General features: G+C 41.6%; 1 long non-coding RNA gene across 1 annotated transcript; it reads left to right on the forward strand.

The window, feature by feature from the left end:
• Positions 1 to 923: 923 nt before the first annotated feature.
• On the forward strand, positions 924 to 3,610 carry LOC115598164. The gene is made up of 3 exons (XR_003987439.1): positions 924 to 1,744; positions 2,219 to 2,327; positions 3,406 to 3,610. It is a non-coding gene; the product is annotated as an uncharacterized LOC115598164 (long non-coding RNA).
• Positions 3,611 to 10,821: the final 7,211 nt, after the last annotated feature.

Raw genomic sequence — 10,821 nt, forward strand, 5'->3', positions numbered from 1 at the left:
TAAGGGAAAACAGCCTAATTTGGTAGAATTGGAAAATATAAGTAGTTTAGCTGATTACGGTATGTTTTAACTACAGGGCAAAATCCCAAGTCAAAATCCCAACTGAATTCTGACAAATTGTCCCAAACTTGAGGAGTGACTCATTCACTTAGTTTTTGCAGATAGTTCATTTATGCAAAAAAATACTGCTATTGAACTAAAAGGGTTTTCTTCTCATCATAAAATGCTTCTTAAGCAAAGGGAACTATGTATGTGGTATTAAAAAAATTTACAGGTTTGTCAAAGGACCAATAGACACACAAAAAAAGTTCAATTTCATATCCCCGTTTAGAGGAAACCAACACGAACCAGGCTAAACCATTTATACGCCAGTAAAAACTATTTACTCTAAACCAGGAAACCTGTACAGATTCCCAACCATCGCTAAATAAAAGTAATTTCTGTAAATCAGAAATTAAGGCCACCTTATCAGGAACCTTCAACCGGACAAACAAGATAACCACCGGGCACGGAAAGCTGTTGGGGAAGGTCACATCTACGTTCCCCCCAGAAAAGCAGATTATGGACTTCCTGTTCCTGAAAGCAACCCAAAAATCCCCACCCAGCCCAGACTTCAATAATACCCATCGTTAATAAGATTTTTATATGGATATTATTTTACTAAGATTTTTCTATTTTAAATACAGCTGGCAGAGAGGCACAAGCTATTTATAAAGCAATGGTATTTAAGGCATACAGGCGCAGAGCCTGCTTTCAACGTTCCCCACTCCCTTTCGGCGTTCAACTTCTGCAGGTTTCGGCAGGAGACCCCCCACACAGAATAACCCGAAAAAAAGCAATTTTATTTTTTGCTGCCTCTCCCCTCAGTTGCATGCGGCCGTAGCTAGGCGGGCTGAGACACCATTTCACACACACAACCCGGGCAGAGAGCTTCACAAACACCGCTCAGTTTCCCACTCGCAACGCCGACTTCCCTCAGCTTCGCCCGTCCTTCTAACGCCCACCGCGTAAGAAACGCGCCTCAGACGCTGCGCTTGCTTTGCCCCAGTGGCTGCGGAGCGACTCAGCGGAAGGCTCAGACCTGGGGTCGGTGGTAGGCGGCGGAGCACCTCTCCCCTGAGGCCTGACCATACATCCCCCGTAGCAACCGCCCCACCGCCGCCCTGCTACACCCCGCGCCCGCAGCGCGTACCGCGACTGCAGGCACCGCCTTCGCCGCCGGTGCCTTACGCCGGTACGTCGGGAGAGGGGTGAGGTTCAGGCCGGGCCTCTCTGTTCGCAGCCCGCTGGGAGATGTAACTCGTCCCGAAGGCCGGGGAGTAGCAGCTGAGGCCCTTCTCCTCTCGCAACAAGCTAAGCGGCGCAGCCTGGCCGCCTCCACGGCCACCACAGGTTGAGACGAGCATCCAGAGAGGCACGAAGCCATTACTGCCCTTGAGATGGAGAGTTAGTACGTGCTGCTCCCCATCGCTGACAGAGCCGGTAACTCCCAACCCACTCTGCCCTGGCACGCCGGTGTTCAGCACTGACCGAAAAATGGGCAGTGAGGACTGAGTGATGGGGTCGTCCGGGCTACGAAGCACAGATCATCACAGTGTTACAGGCTTCAGCCCAGCAAACACTAAGTCACTGTTGTCATGCCAGAATTAGGACACGGCCGGGCAGCAACAACTGACTGGAACCACGCGTGAACTTCCTAACTGGCTCCTCACCCAATCTCAGCAGCACGAACTCCACTACAGCAGTGTTGCCCGTAGTCAAGACACAAACCAACAGAGTTAGTTTATGTGGTGCCTTATTCAGGGCCCGGGAAGCCTGAGGACTAGCGTCCAAAGTCAGAGTTCCGAAGACCCTCGTTTTCTGTTCAGCTTTTATACTCTTTTACAATGAAGCCTACGTGCAGAACTTCAGTTACAAAACAATCACACATATCATGTAGATAACAGTAGCTAGACATCCCCAAGCCACAAATCTTATACTTGCTTAACTTAAGCTATTGTTTAACTGACCCCCCCCACCAACCCTTATCTTCAGTCCAAGGTGTCAGTTTACTCCTCCTACTTGATCCCCTCTTCTCAGCACATTCAGACCTTAGCATCTACTTGACCCCTCCCCTAGTCCTTAGCATCTACTTGATCCCCTCTTCTCAGCACATTCCTTGCCCCAGTCCAAACTTTAGCATAACTACTTCTATTTCTTCCACTATTTGCAACAGCAGGACTGACTTCAGAGAAACATATTCCCAGTGCTCCACTTCTCCAGCTGCTCTCCTGTGCAGCAGAACTACATGCCTAGCAGAAGGAACACGCCGAGAAAGCATGTAACAGGTACTTTTCCCCTGAAGCTGTATATTCCCCAAGGCCTTTCTTATATCCTTGGTCAAAGAGATCAGAGAAAACCTCACAAGTAGAGATTCTGCATGGGAAATGGAAAACACAAGCAACTTTTGCTTTAGTCTTGAGGTAGGAACACTATGCTGCATTATATCCACCTTTAAAGCAGCTGGAATTTGTTACAGTAAACAGAAAATAAGGGAAAGGTATGGCCATGATAGAAACTTATGATACTAATGTGAGGGGAACCACTGAGAGTTCTGACAGCACAGCAAAAATGACAAGATGTGGTTGGAGAACAATTTTTATATTTACAATAGAAGGCATGATTTTTAAAAGGCAGATATTGATAGGTCATTATGGGAAATTGCTGCTCTCTAACCATTCCGAGTTGTAGACTGATAGGCAAGCATTAGCCAAATAAAATAATAGCAAGTAGTATGCAATTTGCATTACAGGAAAAGGAACGACTTGCTACCATCTAGGTAGAAACCTGAACAGAGTCTAAACTGAAGAATCTTCTCATTTTCTAAAGCTTAAGGAATCTTTTCAATATCCAGAAAAAATATTGATGCTTCTGTGACAGTAAGGGTTAAGACAAGATTGGACTCTATGATCTTGAAGGTCTTTTCCAGCCTGAGCAATTCTGTGATTCTGTGACACCTACACACATACTCTGCAAGTGTGACAACGCATTATCTTCCTCTACTGAAGCTCAGAACAGAGAATGAAATTACCTGATTCCCATTGTTCTAGGTAGATGTGGCACCGTTTCTGTAGCAGGGGCAGGGGCGGCTCCCACAGAAGCTGCTGAAGGCTCCCCTGGCTCCGCCTCTGGGTGATGTTGAGGCCATCAGTGCCAATAGATGTATCTATTCGATTCACATAATCAGGGAGAAACAGCAGCTGTAAGACTTAAGGACAGAGGAGAAATAGCAACACCAGAGGAGAGCAATGCTGGAGCAGAGACCAAGGTCAGTGTGGAAGGAGAGGAAGAAGGTGCCTTGAAGTGTTCTACATTCTGTGGCATAGGGACTCCAGTTGGAGGGGTTAATGAAGGATCTCTCTCTAGTGGGAGGGACTCTTCGTTGGAGGAAGACTGTGAGAAATGCTTCTCCCTGAGGAAGGAGTGGCAGAAATCAACCTGTGGCAAATGGACTGTAAACCTCACTCCCTGTACTTCTATGCAGCTTGGAGGGGAAGGAGGTAGAGATACCGGGAACAGAAGGGTCTGAGAAGAAGAGAGGGAATGGTAAAGTATTTAAGCTCTGGTTTGTGTTTTCTCTTTGCCCCATTTTGATTTGATTAATGAGAAATTAAAATTATTTTTTCCCCAAGGTGAGTCTGTTTTGCCCGTGACCATAATTGCTTAGTGGAATCCATACTTGACCCACGAGGTTTTCCGTGAATTTCCTCCTCACCATCTTGAAAAGGGGGAGGGGGACTGAGCTGCCGCATGGCCATTTGTTATCACCAGGAAGACCATAATTAGAATACCCAACTGTGTAATAATTCTCTTTCCTCAAGCCAACCAAAAAGTCACCCTGATCACTTCCTTAAATGAAAATCACAGGAACACATCTTAAAGATCTACAGAAAAATAATTTTAAAGCTAATAGAGAAGAAAGCAGTAAGAGTTGTGAAATCAAACCAGTCCATTCACCATAAGTGATACCATACCCAGTAGCTGTTTCAGTGTTTTGAACAGTTTCTAGGGTTGGCCTCCTGGATGTATTCTGAAGGCACCTTAAGAACATTTTGGTTTGGAACTACTGTGCGCTGAGCAGTTACTGCAGTCACATACACATTTCATGCTGAAATTAAAAGCAATTTTCTCAGTCAGTGTCTGCTTCTTGGACTGATAATGCTCGATGTTTATAGTTACAGCTAGAGACTGGTATGCAGAACCAAGGCCACTGCTCAGTTCTGAGGAACATCTTGCCCTCCAGAAGGAGAAAAGGAGTAAAGAGGTCACACCTGAAACCCTCCTTTAGGGAAGGGGCGAACAAGAAAAATGACCAAGAATGACCAGAGTATTCCATCCCATACACATTATACTCAGGATAAATTAGAGGGATCGCAAGGGTCAGTCAAACCCCTTTTTTCCTTCCTTCCTGTCCTTCCTGCTTCTCTTTTTCCCTGTTTGCTTCAGCATCCTGGGAGGATTCCATTCATCTGCCTGTGGTCCTGATCCATGCCAGCCTCAATCTGTGTCTTCCTTCCTCCAGCTCCTGATTGCTGCTGACTTCAGGAGTCCAGCCTGGACTTTCCCAGGGCTGCCTTGCAGCCTTGGTGGTGACGTGAGAGTTACTGAGGGAAAGGAGGGAGGAACGTGGTATCAATTTTCTCATATATTTGTATATATTTAGTAATTTTTTTCCGTTTTATCATTACTGTTTCATTAAAGCTGTGTAGTTTAGTTTCCAACCCATAAGTCTCTTTCCCTTGTTTTCTCTCCTTTCTTTATCAGGGAGGGGGATTAATAGACAGCATCTTTCATTCGGTTTAAGTGCTGGGCCAGTGTTAAATTGTGACACTCCCTTTCACCCCCTGTAGCACTTGTGACTTTTTGTGAAGCCATGTCATAGCACTAACCAGACAGAACACCAAACCAAGAGCTCTCCAGAACATTAAAAGGTATTCTGATGCACTAGTGTCACAGCTTAACAGTTTGGGCAGGGCAGAAACCCAATGACAGAATACCTCTCTATTCCCCCACACACAGAAAGGGAAGACAAAAGGGGAACAAAGACTGGAGACCTTAAGTTGGAAACTGAAAACAATTGAATACAGATTTTACTAACACAAGGGAAAGGCAGCAACATAAAGGATAAAGTAACAAAGAATACAAATATGTATATATATATGTATATACATACGTACATACAAACAACCTGATGGATAGCATGTAGGAGCTGGTGGTAACAAACAGCAGCACAGCCAGCAGGAACTGGGAAGAAAAAACAGAAGAGGAGCTGATGTCTTTCTGGTCTTTATTATAGAGCATGGCAGGCAATGGGTGGGAATAGATCCCTCCCCTTTTGCCTCTCTGAGTCTGAAAAGCCCTCCTTTAGGTCCTCCTGTTCAAAGGATGACAACTAGTAAATTGAAATGGTCCAGCCGAGGCTCTGAGACACACTAGAATGAGAGGAACAGAGTCAAGAGGGATCACCAGTCAGCTGCTATATTGACCATGGCTGGCATGGAATCCCCGTCTTTTCACATTTATTAAATGACTTGCAGCATATTGCTGCAGTGTTGAAGAAGCTGTTTGCAAAGCAGCTGTTTGCTCTGTTAAAAACATGGCTGGTTATCTTATAGTCGTGTATAATGTGTGCCTGCTGTGTAATCAACACAGATGTTTGCATCTGGGCAAAAATGAACAATTCCTTGTGAATCTTGTTTCTTTTGTTACTGCTCTCTGCCACACAGTAGCACTGCCACAGCAAATGTTTTTTGAGAAACGAAACAAAAACAAAACACCCCAAAAAAACCCCCAAAAACCTAGAACCCCCTGCCCCAAGTATCAATCATTCACTGAAGAGGTTGGCTTCCCTCTTGCCCCAAAACTTAAGGTATCTTTTATGGCAATTTAAAATAAGACATTGAGATTCACACAGACATGTCAAAGGCATTAGTTCATCCCACTGCCTGCTGACTTCTTAGAGGAGCAGGTGCCTTTGGGAGGTAACATCTTTAAGCCACACACATAGTTTGTCTGAGCTCATTTTTCAGTGCCCTTAGACAAGCCTTTCATCTTTTAGCCACATAATGATAACAGAACTGTATTACAGATGGCTGTATTTACATGCATGAACAACCCCGTTAAAACAGGTATCTCTGCTAGCCAACAGCTAATTCTCATTTGCTTACTACCACCCAGCAAAGGCATTCAGTAAGTGTCCAGAAAACTCAACCTTTTCACCAAGAAACCAGTCTTAGAAATCTTGCTGTAAGAACATGCCTATACTCAGGAATATACTCCTCAGTAGAAGCAGAGCAACACACAGTAGTCATTCATTAACAGATATCATTCCTTCTAGACCAAAACCATGAACCCAGCATGCAAACATTGCTTCAAAAAAGATAAAAAAGCAAAAATCTCTCCCAGACTTCTCAGTATGGCTGATGTTTTAAGTTCTAACAAAATGACTAGGAGAGAAGAATGTCAGCAAAAAATCAAAACTTGCTATGAAAACAAAGCAAAATATCCTCAGTGCTGGTCTTATATTTCAATTGAATACACTTTCATAAATGCCAATATTACACTTGAGAAACGCTATACTCTTAGTTCTATAATAACAACACTCACAATAGATAGGGATAATTGTATGGAGAGTACTCATGGGTTGAGCACACTGATTATTGCTACAAGACTGGGCATTTTCAAATAAGAGAACTCAGATGGTACTAGAGACTTCAGATGTTTTTAGACTGTCAGAAGGTAATTGTGTTTCCATTATAGGACTCCAAGAACAAACACACCTATAACTTAACTTTGGCACAGTATGTGAAAATAAGCACCTTTTGCACCTCAGCAAAAAAAACAAAGACTACATTCAACAACATAGCCTGTACGTATCTGAAGGTAATTAACTCTGCTATTTCATTGTGACCACATTTTCACTGGCTCAGTTTCCACAGACTTCTGTTTTACATGGTCCGGTTTAAGCCCTCTTTCTCCTAAGAGCATTTAGTATGTTAGAACTGTTACAAGACTTACACAAACTTGCATAATGAGCAGGGGTTAGTGAACTACCATGGCTTGTATTCTGCTGAGTAACCACTTGCTTCTAAAATTCTGTGACATCATTCTCATCTCAAAAGTAACATTTCTACAGACCCAAAATCCCCTTTCTGCCCTCAGTGCATAGTAATTAAAACAAAATAATTCAGCCCGGCATAAAGGTGGGGAGGTTTATCTGGAAGTCAGTCTAAAAAGATTACTTATGGTAAAAGTAATAAGATATGAAAGGCACATTTTTATGTCATCCTCAGCAAGAAAGACAACTCAAATCTTGCCTGTATTTAAATACCAATCCTTTAACTCTGACAGACTTTGTAAAAGATAAAATCTTTATGAACAGTGAGCCATACAACATCTAACTTCAAAGCGGTATCAAATTTTCAGAATACATGCTCTCATGTCTTGGAAAGCAAATAATTTAAGCAAAAACAAGGCATTACCTCAGCACAGAGCTTTGTAAAAAGAATAATATTGTTTTCAGCTGATTCAGTCTACCTATGGTCACTCACTAATGCTCACAGACTCTTGAAGGAAAATGGATTTGCGCAGAATCTGCTGTCTAGATGAGAGTAAGTTAAACAGAAAAAAACCCCCCCAACAACAAAAACCCCACCTATTTGCTACATATTCATTTTCTACTTTAGATTTAAAACATATATTTAACATATGCAGCATCACTGATGTCTTACAAAGTTATCTTCTTTTAATCCAGGAACAGAAGTGAACCATGCTTAAGATAAATGAAGCAAGAGTGCTAACACACACCTTCCAGCTGACATAACCTTGAAGAACAACCCAGGGCAGTAAGTAAGTCATCATCTAAGTCTTCCAGGCCACATTTAGCAGAAACCAAGTATCTCCAGTTATTGCAGCAAAATGATGAACATTACCCACTCTCATACTGCAGGAAGGAACTGTTGTGATTTAATGCCAGCAATTAAACAAATAACAGATGTTCTCTATTAATCCCCCTTCTCTCCTTCATAGAGAGAGGATAAAGGAGAAAAGGAGACATGGGTTGGAAACTAAACTATGCAGCTTTAATGAAACAGTAATGATAAAAGACAAAAACTTATTAAATATATACAAAACACACAAAAGAGAGATCACATTCCTCCATCTGTGCTCCGCTCCCCCCTAAAGGAGGGTTGCAGGTGTGAGCCCTTTATTGCCTTTCTGCAGTGTAAGATGTTTCTCAGAACCAAGCAGTGGCCTTGGTTCTACTCACCATTCTCTAGTCATAACCATAAACATCAAGGGTTACCAGCCCTAGAATCATACACTGACTGAGAAATTTACTGTAAATCTCAGCAAGTACAGCTACTTATGAGATAACTTAGATGCAAGTAAAATTACAGGAAAATTAGTTCTACTCTGGTCCAATCCAGGAAAGCAACCTACTGAAAATACAATTATTTTGACAAGTAAAAACATTTTTAAAAGAACCTGGCTGGTTTCAATTCAGTTTCCCATTTTCAAGTATGTGGGTACTAAAATATGGAATTTTCCAAAATAAATCTGTCACTACTAAAAGGGTATAGGTCAGGATTTTAGTCAAAGCCCTCTTTCATAAGGATATCTAAAACAAAGACCCGTGACCTAAATTCTCACTTCTAAAGTTAAAGATCTTCCTGTAATCCACAATACCCTTGCAGAATGGATACGTGTAGAGAAACTCCCCACAAAGGAAAACAAAAGTGCTGTGGAGAGGTAAGAGGCATAAGAGAGTGCAAAGAAGTCAGCTTTTGTGCTGCACACAAAGAAGAACTGAAATCAAGACACTCAGAATACTAAGTGTCAATAAGTGAGAACACCAGAAACACCAGGAAAAAACAATAAATTCCAGAGGTAAACTAGTAATTTTTCTTCATGCAGTAGCAAGACACATATTCTTTATTAAACTACTCTCACAAAATAACAGTAAAGATAACTAACACGCAGCAACACAATTAGCTATAGCAAGAGAAATTTATCTTTTAAAAAAATCATCCCACTCTGCAAGGGCTACCTGTCTCTACTTGCACAGGTTGCCCATCTGCTTGTCTGCAGCCTGCTATTGGCACAAACTCCTACTGATGATCAGAGGCAATGGCAGCCTTGCTGGCAGCAATTCAGCTCTTCCCATGCAATGCATTCAGACACTCCTTTGGTGCAGCAGCCAAAGCACCAAAATCAGCCAAAGCTGATTTTTTTCATCACGTAACAGTAGACACATTTAAGTAGCTGTCCATACGATGAACTAGCTAATTGAAAGGCAAAAACACACACTCTAAACAAGAGTACAAACACAAAAAAAGCACAGCATTGAGTTCATAGCTTTTCTACTCAAGTTGCTGAAAACTGCAGGACAAAGTCAAGGTTTCCAAAAGCTTTTTTTTTTGTAAGAGCAGTAGCTTTATCCTTATTGTCTTGTATTATGACTGCACAGAACTGCCCTGAGTATATGGAGAACAAGATTAACAACACATACTCTTAAAAAAGTAGCATTAATATTTCCTTATGGTTGTATAGAAATAATTTCTGAATTTAGAAAAATAGAAATCCATTTCCCAGCTCCTTCCCCTTCACACCTGCTGCTTTAATATAGACTACTGTAATTAGCCCTCTCCACCAAACAACAGTGCCCCCTTCTAAAGCCTGCTCAAGTTTATGTATAGCTTAAGCATTCCAACCACTTGGTACAGCAGGTTGGTCTACACTCTTCTCTCTCCTTTTATCCTCCATGCACAAGGAAATACCACTCAAGCCTTTTTGTACCTCAGATCATCCATATGCTAAATTAATTTACAAAAGATGTGCAAAAATTACATTAAAATATTTGGAGCCTTTTCATCTGCCAGTTTAATAGCTTCAATCTTCACTTGTATGACTTCTCTGTACCAACCATTCATACAACAGTGCTTTAGACAAAAATTGTTTAAATACTTCACCCTCTCAGTTGCAAATATCAAGAAAATAATTTCAAGCATCAAGGAAAATCTTTTGCATTATGGTATCTTAAAGTTTAACTGAAAGCAAAATTTAGTCCTTTCCCTCGATTTCAAAAGCCAATCCAAGAAGAAAAAATCATTGTGTATGTAGAATTTGAGTAGCTGAGAAGTTAGTACTGCAGTTTTACCAACAATAAGCAACATTACAAGCTCATCTGAAAGAGTATTCTAATGCAATATTGGTGCCCTTGACAAATGTGGCAACTCCACTTCTTCTGAGTAGCTCCATTAGTTTCATGTAGTGACAGCAGGTAGCTATTAATTAACTGTTTTGTTATACACAAATGCCACTACAGACAAGACTTTTGTATGGCTGCAGTTTACTTCTGTGTCTTGGTTTAATCCCATGCATCAGCCTGGGAAAAACCTAGTTATATCAATAGCATAATTACATTTTAAAAAACCATCTGGTTTTAAGTATGCAAGGTTTTAAGCCCAAGCAAGTATCAATTTCAGCTGGGTTTTCAAGCAAAAACCCTTTGCAACAGACAATTAAGGCTTCCATCACTCTACAAGAGGTAACAATGAGAAACAAATTTAAGCCACAGAAGCACTGGTCTATTTTTGACTGCTATTTAAGTATTTATTAAGCTGCTTTTCATCCATTTATTCAGTTGGCTGAACATCCATCTGCCCCATACAACATCTGGAAACACATACTTAGCAAGCTACTATAGTAAGGCATCTGGATAGTGCTTGGTTGCATATTTTTTATTAACATAATCGCCAAGAGCTTCTAGAATTTGTCTTG

The sequence above is a fragment of the Calypte anna genome, chromosome 3, assembly GCF_003957555.1.
Source record: "Calypte anna isolate BGI_N300 chromosome 3, bCalAnn1_v1.p, whole genome shotgun sequence".
Classification (NCBI taxonomy): domain Eukaryota; kingdom Metazoa; phylum Chordata; class Aves; order Apodiformes; family Trochilidae; genus Calypte; species Calypte anna.